The sequence below is a fragment of the Strongylocentrotus purpuratus genome, unplaced genomic scaffold (genome assembly GCF_000002235.5).
Source record: "Strongylocentrotus purpuratus isolate Spur 01 unplaced genomic scaffold, Spur_5.0 spur5_scaffold_18, whole genome shotgun sequence".
NCBI lineage: Eukaryota > Metazoa > Echinodermata > Echinoidea > Camarodonta > Strongylocentrotidae > Strongylocentrotus > Strongylocentrotus purpuratus.
The window spans coordinates 24,354,864-24,367,470 of record NW_022145603.1 but is presented as its reverse complement, the minus strand read 5'-3'; the positions used below and the strand labels follow the sequence as shown (position 1 = coordinate 24,367,470).

The window sequence follows — 12,607 nt, the reverse complement described above, 5'->3', positions numbered from 1 at the left end:
TTTGGTAATGATTTCACTTTGCCTCTCCTTCCTTTGCGGTTAAAATTGTTGTTTAAAAGAAAAAATATGAACTACCATTTAGGCATACAAACACAGCTTTAAATAAAATAAACAAATATATTTACATAACAACCGAAATACACAAACATTGGAAAATATAGTTTGAAAAGGAAAAGGCTAAATATGTCATTCTACAAGGGGTTAAATATTTATTTTTTAACGATATGTATTAAAAAATATGCCAGGTATTCCACCATAATTTTGCTCCGGCAGCAATATTTTCTCCAGGATTTGTTCCGTCAAAGATAAGCTCAGGGTTAGATGTATTATTGTCTGGTATTGTTATAAGGATATCAAAATGATTATCGTCACAATTGTCATGGAGATGGAGGAAAAGATGCTATCCTGGTATCCTATGCTTTAAAGTTTTAAAATGTTTTACATTTTTTTTCTTCTTCAGTTTGGTTGGTCCTGTACCTGCCAAGGATAAGTTGTTATATTGGGAAGGAAGAATTAATTAATTATATAGCATAAAGTTGTTTTCGGGGAGAATATTTGTTAGAAGAATTCCTAGAGTAAGTGAGTGAGAGAGAGAGAGAGAGAGAGAGAAAGAGAAAGAGAGAGAGAGGGAGGGAGAGAGGGAGGGAGAGAGAGAGAGGGGGGGGGGTTGCCAAACTTGCCATGTCAGGCAAGGTCGAATGGGTAAGAAGAGGCTTGTCAGTAAATATGTGAAATGATGGAACAAAAGAATTATAAAGAGTAGAGACAGAGGGGGAGGAATGTAAGTCAGGGCTGCCCTGATGATGACAGAGTATAATTATGGAAATCTTAATGTAAATTTAACAAGTAAAAGCGCTATATACGCGGTGTTCTACTTTATATCTTTGGTAAAAGTATATACTTACATAAAATTATATTGTAAGGTAAAAAAAAAAAATAGTGAGTGAGAGAGAGAGATAGGGAGAGAGAAAAAGAGAGAGAGAGAGAGAGATAGGGAGAGAGAGATGGGGCCGATTCATGTATATCCTTACATAAAATTATATTATAAGGTTAAAAAAAAGAAAGAGTGAGTGGGAGAGAGAGAGAGAGAGATGGGGGCCGGGGGAGATAAAGAATGAGGATGTGGCAGAAGGAAGATTGTGATAATAAGAAAGAAAAAGAGGAAAGAAAGAGAGAAATGCGAAATTAAGAGAAAGTAGAATATGTGTGTGATAGTGTATTAATAAGAAATAGGCGAAATGGGAACCTTGGAAAAAACAATTAAGACCAATATGTCTCCTCCAAAGTATCAGTTAAAAATATTATTTAATTATTCTTCCTAGAGAAATCAAATTATAACACTCAATGAATGACCGCTATACTACAGAGATGAAAACTCTGCTTCGGAAAGAGGTAGAGAAAGAGAAAAAAACTAGGGAGAGAGAGGGGGAATGACGTTATTATTGACACTTAAAGGTATAGAGCAGTTCTGTTCATGCGATTGCATTGTGAAAAAATCGTTGTGGAATCGATCAGAAAAGGTTGATCATCTAGCATTTAAAGGGATAGTTGAGTTCTGTTTTCAGACCGCAAATGCCTTCAAAGTGCATGGTTATTGCTCTTATTCTTATCTATGACATTTCTAGTGCCCTTTTAGAACCTAAAATTGCTTTGAAGGTAATTTTAGACCCCAAAATGTGTGAAATTTAGCCAATACAAGCATACCAATTAAGATCCACTGTAAAAAAAAGTCACGGTGACCGTTAATTGATTATTTAATTAAAAATAACAATACATGGGCCAGCTGGTTGTGCGTAATATAAGCAACACGAAAATTGCAACAACAAAAAAACAACATCGGCATTGGCTGAAATACGACGTAAAAGGCGTTAATTACGTTTTTTTTAAACGGTTTTTTCAAATTTTTCAAAATATCTAATATTTGTGGTGGTACACAAGTATTAGAAATCGTTATATTTCAGGCGTCTCTGAACCGATTTTGATCAAACAAAGATGATTTTGTCATTTAAATATTATGTTCTTTCAAATATGACACTCAGTTTTTCATTATCTCACAAAAAATTATTTTGTGTAGCGCCCTCTGCAACAGAACTCAACTATCCCTTTAAGTATTGTTGTGTACTGCAAGGTTCTGGAATCATCAAAATGAAAAGAAATTTGACCCAGTTTTGGTAACGTTACAAGCAATGTACACATACAGATGTATATGGGACTACAGGATATCTATCCATGCCGGATAGATAAGATAATTTACAAAATATATCAATTAGTAGGCGGTTTCTCGGCCAAATTGTATCATCACGTATTAGTCAAAACGTATTATTTCACAAGATTGGTAATATTAGAGCTTCCATTTCTCTTTTTGAGAGGGGGGGGGGGGGGCGTTTCCAAAACTGGTTTATACCTTTAACGTCGAAATGGTTTTATCAAATTTTCTTTGTAATTATTTTTCTTCGGATATTCAATGACACATGAAATTATTACGAAACGACGAGGAAATTTTCGGAAAGGGAGTGAGAGACAGAGAGACATACGGACAAAAAGACATAAGAGGAGGGTAGTAATAACATATTATGTTATGCAGGGCCCGCTGGAAGAGCAGTTTCATAACTGAAGTGGCTACCCTGGGTAAATAAAACGTTATTATTATTATTATTATTATACAAATAAAATTAAAAAAAATTCTAGCTTCCCGCAAGTGTTTTGATACTAATCAGAATTCATTTTCTATATATTACTGCATATTTTAATTCATTTGAATAATTTGTAAGTTAACGTAGTACATAAAATTATGCAAACGTTATTGGTCACAAGAATAGTTACATGGGGTCAAGGGTGTCGATTTGTATCCGTGGTTCTGGGGATGATAGGTGCCAAAATATTTTCGGCAATGGATCAAAGCATCCAAGAGATAGAAGCGTGTGGCAGGTTGCACCCCATCCCCAAGCGCGTAGCCAGGATTTCATTTTAGGGGGGGGGGGGGGGTAGTGAGCACGCGAAGCGCGCTCCCTAGGGGGTTGGGTGCAGGGAGGGAGGAGTTTCCCCCTTCCCAAGCGAAGCGCGGAAGCTTTGACGTTTCATTAAATTATTAGAGAAAGAAGACGATTCGTTGAACCGTTCTCGACTCTTAATCCTTGTTTGAATCCCCTTCCTCCGGGCGTAGCGCGGAAAAGCTCTGACGTTTTATTAGATTATTAAAGAAAGAAGACGATTCGATGTACCATTCTCGACTCTTAATCCTTAAAGTTTGAATCAGGTTCCCCTCCCTCCGCGCGTAGCGCGGAAGCTCTGACGTTTTATTAGATTATTAAAGAAAGAAGACGATTCGATGTACCATTCTCGACTCTTAATCCTTAATGTTTGAATCAGGTTCCCCTCCCTCCGCGCGTAGCGCGGAAGCTTTGGCGTTTCATTAGATTATTAAAGAAAGAAGACGATACGATGTACCATTCTCGACTCTTAATCCTTGTCTGAATTTGAATCAAGTTCCCCTTCCTCCGGGCGTAGCGCGGAAAAGCTCTGACGTTTCATTAGATCATTAAAGAATTTAAGAAGACGATTCGATGTACCTTTCTCGACTCTTAATTCTTGACTGAATTCAGTTCCCCCCCCCCCCTCCTCCCTCGCGAAGCGGGGAACTTTGACATTTCATTTGATTTTTACTCTTAATCTACGTCTGAAATCATTTTCGCCCATCCCGCGCGTAGCGCGGAAGCTTTCACGTTTCATTAAATTATTAGAGAAGGAAGACGATTCGTTGTATCGTGTCCTTGTGTGAATTCAGTTTCCTCCCTCCCGCGCAAAGCGCGGAAGCTTTGACGTTTCATTTGATTATTACTCTTAATCCACGCCTGAAATCATATTCGCCCATCCCGCGCGAAGCGCGGAAGCTTCCACGTTTCATTAAATTATTAGAAAAAGAAGACGATTCGTTGTATCGTGTAATTTTACTTTTCATTTAATTATAACTCTTAATCCTAGTCTGAATCCAGTTGCCCCCCTCCCGCGCAAAGCGCGGAAGCTTTGCCGTTTTACTTAATTATTAGAGAAAGAAAACGATTCGGCGTTGTACTGTTCTCTATATTAAACCTTGTCAGAATTCAGTTTCCCCACATGATGTACGTATGGAACCTTCGTTCTCAAATCTTCGCATGCACAGCCCGAGTGGTGGGTAGCTTGTTATCTCCCGGCAATGCTTGTCGCAATAGCTTCTGGAAAGGAATTGTATACCACTGTTAGTGTTAACGGCCACTAATTAGGCCCATTAGTGACTATACAAAACATATGTATTATGAAAATGAGATAGCAAAATGTGTATATTGATGGTCATCTTGCGAGTAATAACCATTAACTATTCTCATCGGGCTCTCATTAATTTTTCTCTTCATTTTTTTAAATTTTTATGGTCAATTATTGGGGGGGGGGGATGATTGTACAGGCCATCCCCCCACCTGAAATATTGGGGGGGGGGGGATATATCCCCCCACCCCCCCCCCCCCCCCCGGGATCGACACCCATGCATGGGGTATAAAAAGAATCACGTACGCATTATTACAAGTGTCTCGACTCTCAGATTGAGTGATTTATTTGCATGTAAATACATATCGTAGGTATATTGGAAGTAGCAAAGGTGTAAACAGGTTGTGAAGAGTGGGTCATCTGAAGCGAGATAAAGGAGAAGGCGAGAAAATGATTAAGTGAGGTTGCACAAATTGCATTTCAAATTGGAGATAAGGAATAGGGAAGGAGGAGGAGGAAGGAGGAAGGCGGTACGCGCCTGTCGTCAAGTAAATATTTTCCATCCTATCACCGAAAGGGCTTTTGCTCACTCAAGCATAATTAATGTCAGATTTGTTGGTGTCATTTCATAGAACAGGCCTATAGCTATCCACTAAGATGCCTTTTGGGGGAGAAATATGTTGACATTTATTTTGGGAGAGAATTTTTTTTTTTTAAACTCTTTTCTTTTTCCTTGGACGCACTTTAGAAATACGTGTGAATTTATCCTTTGTACCGACCGATACACTATATGAAACGTTTTTATAAGACCAGTGTAGGCCTACATCGTATTTAACATCAACAATGAAATTGAGAAAGTCAACATTAACATTTTACAGGAAACATATAAAAGAAACAACGAGATTGTGAAGATGAATCTGCAAAAAAGTAACATCTGTAAGAAAACTGAAACTATAAAATTATGTATTAAATATGATGGCATCATGTTTTATTCTTTTCTATTCTTTTTCTTTCTTTTCTTTTTATTTCTTTTTCTTTCTTTTTTTTTTTTTTTTTTTTTTTTTTTCTTTTCTTTTTTTTTCTTTTTCTTTTTCTTTTCTTTTCTTTTTTCTTTTTCCTTTTCTTTTCTTTTCTTTTTTTTTTTTTTTTTCTTTTTTTTTTTTTTTCTTTTTTTTTTTCTTTTGTTTTCTTTTGTTTTCTTTTTTTTCTTTTCTTTTGTTTTCCTTTCTTTTCTTTTCTTTACTTTTCTTTACTTTTCTTTTCTTTACTTCTCTTCTCTTTCTTTCTTTTTTTTTCTTTTCTATTCTTTTGTTGTTTTCCTTTCCTGTACTAAACAATGCAATTTATTATAAATTTAGTTAATCATTTTATTTTCCTTGAACATAAATGTATGGTTCGACTTTGGGAGAAAAACATGCATTAAGTATTTTTCAATGTCTTCAATCAATGTCCGGGCCAAAATGACATAATTACCTCAAGGAGTGTATTCAACTTGTATCAGGGGCAGGGAAGGGTCCAAGATTTTCTGGCGGAGGAGGTGCACAAGTCCGAAATAATAGATAATAATAATAATAATAATAATAATAATAATAATAATAATAATAATAATAATAATAATAATAATGACTTAATAGAAAATATAACAAAATAAAAAACGGTCATCACGTTTTTTGGTGAGTCGTTTTCGCTAAAAACAGATAGTATACGTCACACGTTGAGTAAGTTGAGAAAACATTAAATGTGAAAGTATTTACAGCTTTAAGCCAGGATTGAAAGCAATAGAGGAAATCAAATATTGTTGCTCAATACTGGGGTCCAAATATTTACTTTAGCTTTACTTTCAGTGCACAACATAGTCATGGTGATATTCATGTCTTACCAATAAGGCAATCAAATCTACATTTGTATTTTACTTGTCATTTCCTGTAGAAGGCAATTATTGATCTGTTGGTACTTGGTACTAATTGGATACTGGGTAATCCCTTTGGCAGCTCTCCAAGGGTGCTATATTGGGATATGAGGCGAGTAACTGCAAGGAGCGCCACTTCTACCTTGTCAGTTATTGTAATAAAGATAAAGATCTTTGCCAAAGCGAAAAGTCATTTTCATTTGAGATATTGCTTCATTGAGCAGTATTGATCATTCTCTTGACGTCATTTTGCTAAAAGAAAATAAGAGGAACCAACTGATTATATGACTATTGTAAAACATCGGGCAAGTAAAAGGAAAAAACTAAATTAATAATCCAATCTCTATGTATTTTTTAAAATTATTTTGTTGATTATTCTGTAATTAGCTATGGATACCTACCGCATGCTGTTCTACATTGTACCGATAATACTGGTTTTGGCTCATACATCTCAGTCTGAAGGGCAGTCATTTGGTAAGTTGGAGATATTTTCTTCGCCTCTATCATTATATTTGCATTCATATTACTATTATTATTATTATCACTACTTTTATCGTTATCATCATTAAGAATACAATTATAATTTGTTTGCAATCCATTTCATCGTTAGTTAATATTATTAGTATTTGTATTGATATCATCAATTATCATTGTTATTATTTTAACTATTATCAATACTATTGTTATTATTATCATCATTATTATCATTAATGTTACTATGATAACTAGCACTCAGTACTAATGGTATACGTATAGCTAATAGTAGAAGTAGGATCGTATCATCATCATCATCATCACTATCATTATTACAAGCAATTTTTCCCTCTTCAATCGGTTGTAGTCGTAACTTAAGATTTTGTTGTGTACGACAACACAAAGACATGCCATGTTTTTTTCTTTCTATATAATTATGGATTTTAACTTCTATAGTAACACAACAAATTCCCATCATTTTTTCTTTAAATATGTGTCATAATGCTGGAATAATATATGTACAATATACATGTATGTATTTATGTTTTAACAAAAAATAACTACTGCAGATTTCAAGGATACAGCACGACTTAAAAAGAGAGAGGGTATCAGTGAATTTTAAATTTAATAAACGACATATAAATACACCTATTGTAAAATACATTCCATAATTTTTTCAGCTGAAAATAATCGCACTGATTTTTTTTTTTTTTTTTATAGAGATGCGTTCTAAACCTATCGTACTAGAATAATTTGCATAATGAGAGAAATGTTCCACATTTTGCACAATAGGATTCATGAATATTCATTGACTGCCTGTTAAAAGCAGTTTCTTCGAACTTGAATTGGGCTGCTTGGTCAGGCCACCCCCCCCCCCCCCCCCACAGTGGCGACTATCTGTTCCCCTCCTTCCCAAAATAGGAGATGTTTCTACATGATCCAAAATACAATTGTTGTTGAATTTGATATTTCAGAGAAGAGAAAAAAGTCGCACACATTATAGGACGAACTTAATCTATTTTGTAGTGTTTTAGCATTATTTCAAAGAATATTTTTACAACTTCAAAGTCACGTAAACTGGTTTTTATCATAAAATTGTCAACAACTAAGTATACCCCCCCCCCCTGTATTGAAAGTTGAGGTGTATTAATTTTGTACAGGCCATCCCCCTTCTTGAAAAGTGGGGAGATGTATATACCACCGGCCCGTTACCTGCGATTTACGCCTTTGGTAGAACTGAATTCTTATTTCGAATGCTGTTTTGTTCTTCACTTTGCCAAAAAGCGCAAATTGGATTTTGCATTCTCATTGTCTGGTGTTCAGTCATGCAAATAAAGATACCAAACAAAGATTGTATCATGGAACGCAGGGGGGGGGGGGGGGGGGGGTTATACCCAGAAATACCATTAACCCCTCGATGAAAGGTTCGCATTTACAAAATACAAAATTGAAAAGTTGTGAACGCCCCTTTTTTTTTTAGGGGGGGGAGGTCGAATTCCGTACACTGCTATAAAACTATATTTCTTGTGGCTATTTTAATTATTTTCATCACCTTTCAACATGTTCAACAGATTGTTGTTACCAATTCGAACTCTTGGGCTATTTCTATAATTCCAAGAACAACCCTAATCTGACAACCGAGTTGTGTATTGCATCCTGCAAAGAGGGCGGCCAATACGCTTACGCTGGTGTACCTGTCGTCAGTCACGACGGTGATGGCAAGCACTGTTTCTGCGGAAATAATGCTAGCTCAAACTACACTTGCATGGATACGAACTGGAAATGCCCGTGCTCTGAGTCTGAAAGCAGGATTGTCTGTAGCAATTTCGGAGGAATTTCTGTTTTTGATCGTAAGTATAATTGATGACATTACTGTTGCTGGTATTATTATTATTATTATCATTATTATCATCATTATTGTTATTACTATTATTATTATTATTATTATCATACTAACTAGTGTAGTAGAAGTAGCAGTAGTAGTATTTGAATTCAAATAATAGGGCCAATTCTTAAGGGTCTTCAGGAAAAACTATATAGGCCTAATATAATTATATAGAGAGACTCAAATGATTGCCGCGAAGGTATGGAAGGGGTGCTTTTACGGCAGGCCAATGAGATGCCGAGAAATCTGAATTTGGGATAAGGCATCAGAATTTTGAATTATGTGTTACTCCGCTGCTAACATGCCAAGGGAGACAGAATAACCCTACATTAGGCGCCTAGGCACAACCATCTTAGGGAAATAGAACGACCCGACGCCTATAATTCCAACCCTACCCAAAAAGGATGAAGCACCAGCCTCGGACATTGACATAGATTCATATCTGCCACCACTTCAATGGGGATAAAATTACCCCGCTCCTACTCGCTAGATCGATAGGAGCCATCAGCCATTTCAACTACATGGGTTCATACAATTCAGTTAACAACTAAATTATTTATACCCTTACCAACTTTTGCATTTCTTGTGAAGTATGTGAAAAATTGATTTGTCCTGATTTATATTTTTTTTAGAATGTGCAAAGCTTATAATTTTAACGAAATTTAAGCAAAGGCCCTACATAAAATTCAACAAGTCCACTTTTGTTATCTTGAGTAAAACGCAAAAAACACACACCCCCCCCCCCCCTTTACAAAAAAAATTGCAAAGAGGTATGAATAAGGGAAAGAGCAATGTCGATCTGGCCCTGCTCAGTGGCTGCCGGGCTCACGATTATTGGGCCAAAGGAATTTTCATTTTCGGTTTAACTTAATAACATTTGGAGTAGACTTTAAAAGATTATTATTATTAATCTAGTTGTAAACTGTATATCCTACCGCTGAAGGGAAGAAAAACAAACATACACTATGAATGGGTTACCAGTCTTTTCATTGCATGGGTTCATAATCCTACTACTGGCAGCACATGAAGGAAAACGATACAAACCTAAATTAGGGAGCAGTCACTTTAATGGCATGGTTTTGTATTATACCGGTGCCACCACACTGGTAAAAGCAAAACCTATAGCAAAGAGTCACAAATTAGCATAGGCAACGTAAGGTGGCGTAACACACATTTAATCAGATTTGGTTTTTATAGTAATATGGATATTTTTATAGCGCCGGTATCCGCCAGGCTCTGACGCTCATGGCGCTGTACACAGGCGCATACGCAGGGGGGAGGGTTTGGGGGTTAACCCCCCCCTTTGGTAATTTTATGTATGTAAACCCCCCTAAAAAAAAAAACCTAAACCCCCCCCCCCCCCCTTTTGATTTTTTTTTTTTTTTTTTTTTATTTAAAAAAAAAAAAATTATGCCCACGGCCCACCTAAAAAAGGTGACCTTACCCCCCAACTGATCAAAATGTCAAATTTCCAAATTTCGAGACCAGCGGTTGGCTAAGTCGTTGCGAAATTTTCGGACCGATTTATAAATGTTAACCCCCCCCCCCCCCCTGAAAATATCCTGCGTACGCGCCTGGCTGTACATATCACTTTCTTAACTAAAATAAAGTAAACTGAAGGAACACAAGTTATTACGTTACATTGAAATGATTAAATAGCACTGTTTAGAAAGAGATGGGTTTTTAGAGAAACTTTGAAGTCATGGAGGGCAATTAAGTTACGAATACTAAGTGGGATTGGGTAGGCTTCGTTAGAATCGTTACTAATTATTAGGGACTAACTGCAAGACCCCCTTTTTCCTGTATTGTTTTCTGTTTCTAGTTCTTCCTGGTCCTGAAAACTATGTTACTCCCAGAAAGCAAAGGACGACCGAAAAGTCAACTAGCGTGATGGCAATTTCTACGAATTATGGTAACTTAATATTTTATCCTAAAGCTAGCCCGGCCTTTATCATGGTTTTAAACAATTAACAACAGTGTTATACTTTGGTGTGTCTGTGATTGAACATGTTGATGTTCAAACCATCTTTAAAAAAGTAATTCCAAGTGAACCAAACACCGTATTAAGTCAACGTGGATTTTTTTTTTGCAGACGAAAATACCTCGTATTTAATGGTTTAAAAAAAACGCTAACATGTATCACAGGGTCTCCTGCCTACAACACAAGACAGAAGGGCATAACATCGAAATGGCTAAGAGGCACTATAGTCAGGTTTCTCTAGTATCTTAGGTGAATTCGTAAAATTGTAATTACAACTAATCAAGCAGCACCGTTTCCTTCTTCTTCTTCTTCTTCTTCTTCTTCTTTTTTTAAAAGAGTTACCAATGAAAAATAAATAGTTTAAAAAGTGCCCTATAGACACCACAGCACTTTACAAGATAAGTAAATCCGATAAACCTAAATCCACTATGTCACGTGATGTTGTTGTTGTGGATAATGATGTTGTTGCTGTTATTGCTACTGCAGTTGCTGTTGTTTTCTTTCTTTTTGTTATAGGATGCATGAACTAACCATTTTTACTAAAACAAAATATTGAAATCAATTGACTGTAGTGCGAATGTCTAATTTCACTCCATGTACCACATTTTAGCAACACTGCAAAACTGGTTCTGGTGACGGAGATTCTTCTTTCCTTTTTAACTATTCTAATATACTGAGTAGGGCTAGAATTATAACTATGAACCACCATGACCATGTCCCATATTTCCCTCTTCTACATAAAGATCTATATATTTGATCGTTTTACATTTTGTTGTCATCATGCGGTCTGTACCTTGCCAATTCTTCTTCCGGGTCAACTCAGTAGACAGTCATCTCAGAAGACCAACAGCCCCCCAACATCGACAAGGTCGGTCTGGTCAACCTTGTGACTTACTCTCGCTCTCAATGGCCTTCTGAGTCTTTCTGACAACAATTTTTTCAGAAGAGTTCACGAAACCAACATTGTCGGTCTCGTGGGCTGTTAACATATTCTGCATCGCCATATCGTCGATATATTTACATGTTACAAAAATTATGTTTGTCATTATTTTGAGGGATCCACATTTTACAAGCTCTGCTTTTCATTGGATCCCGCTCCATTTCCACAGGTTTATCTCTAAAAAGAAAAATTATAAAACCCATTATACTGGATATGTATGTATACTTTCTATTTCACAACCATGTAAAATGTATTATATTATTGAATGCTGAATTGTATATCTGATTTCTTGTCAAAATTACTGTTCTGTTGAAAATGAAAAATAAAAACTGAAACTGAAACTGAGTCCTGTTTTGTCATTATTTTGCAGCTGGGCAACAGTCAACGATAACTCAGCATGAACCTACACCGCCCTTTATCACCAAAAAAGGTAGTACTGTATTACAAAGTATTTTCATATTTTTATTTTATCAAGGGGACTTTGTTATTCCTTTATCATAGCCTTCACCTGTATGCTCTATATATTCCAGTGTATGAGAACGTGCTCACGGCCTCACGCGTTTTATATTTGGTAAAGAGAAAAACAATTATGCAACAATATGTAATGTAATGCTGCATTATTCCCTCTAAATTCTTAAAGTTTGGACTTTTATTCGAGAAAAAAAAATCAAGAGGCATCATTCAACTCAAATTACCTGTCTCTTTTGATAGGCCTACCACGCACTGATTCTTTCTACTGCAGTTGCCATTATTAATATTGTTGATATTATCATTGTTATTTATGATTATTATTATTATTATTATTATCATTAATATATATATTTTATGGAGCTTGTGGCAGATTAGCCTTGTGCTAAACAAGCTATTTAAGTAGTATTTTACTACTACTACTACTACTTAATATTTCTCTTTTCCTTTCTCCCTTTTTTCCTGTTTGACTTAAAGGAGTGACGGCCGTGGTCCTAGGAACTCTATGTGGAATCCTGCTCATCTATAGTGTTGTAGTTTCTTTGTTGCTTTACTTATCAAGGTATGAGTTAATACACTTCCTAACAATATCATAGACCAGTTCGTAGTTAGCATGTATTACAAGTGACCCAAAACTAAACACAGATCTTTTACACATGGAGTAGTCCCACTTCCACCTGTCTTCCATAGAATGTACCGTCATGACGGTGT

General features: G+C 36.0%; 1 long non-coding RNA gene across 1 annotated transcript; it reads left to right on the top strand.

Annotated features, from left to right (window-relative positions):
* The first annotated feature begins 10,354 nt into the window (after nt 1-10,354).
* Nucleotides 10,355-11,851, top strand: LOC105447098. The gene is made up of 2 exons (XR_004064601.1): nt 10,355-10,419; nt 11,799-11,851. It is a non-coding gene; the product is annotated as an uncharacterized LOC105447098 (long non-coding RNA).
* The last annotated feature ends 756 nt before the right edge of the window (nt 11,852-12,607 follow it).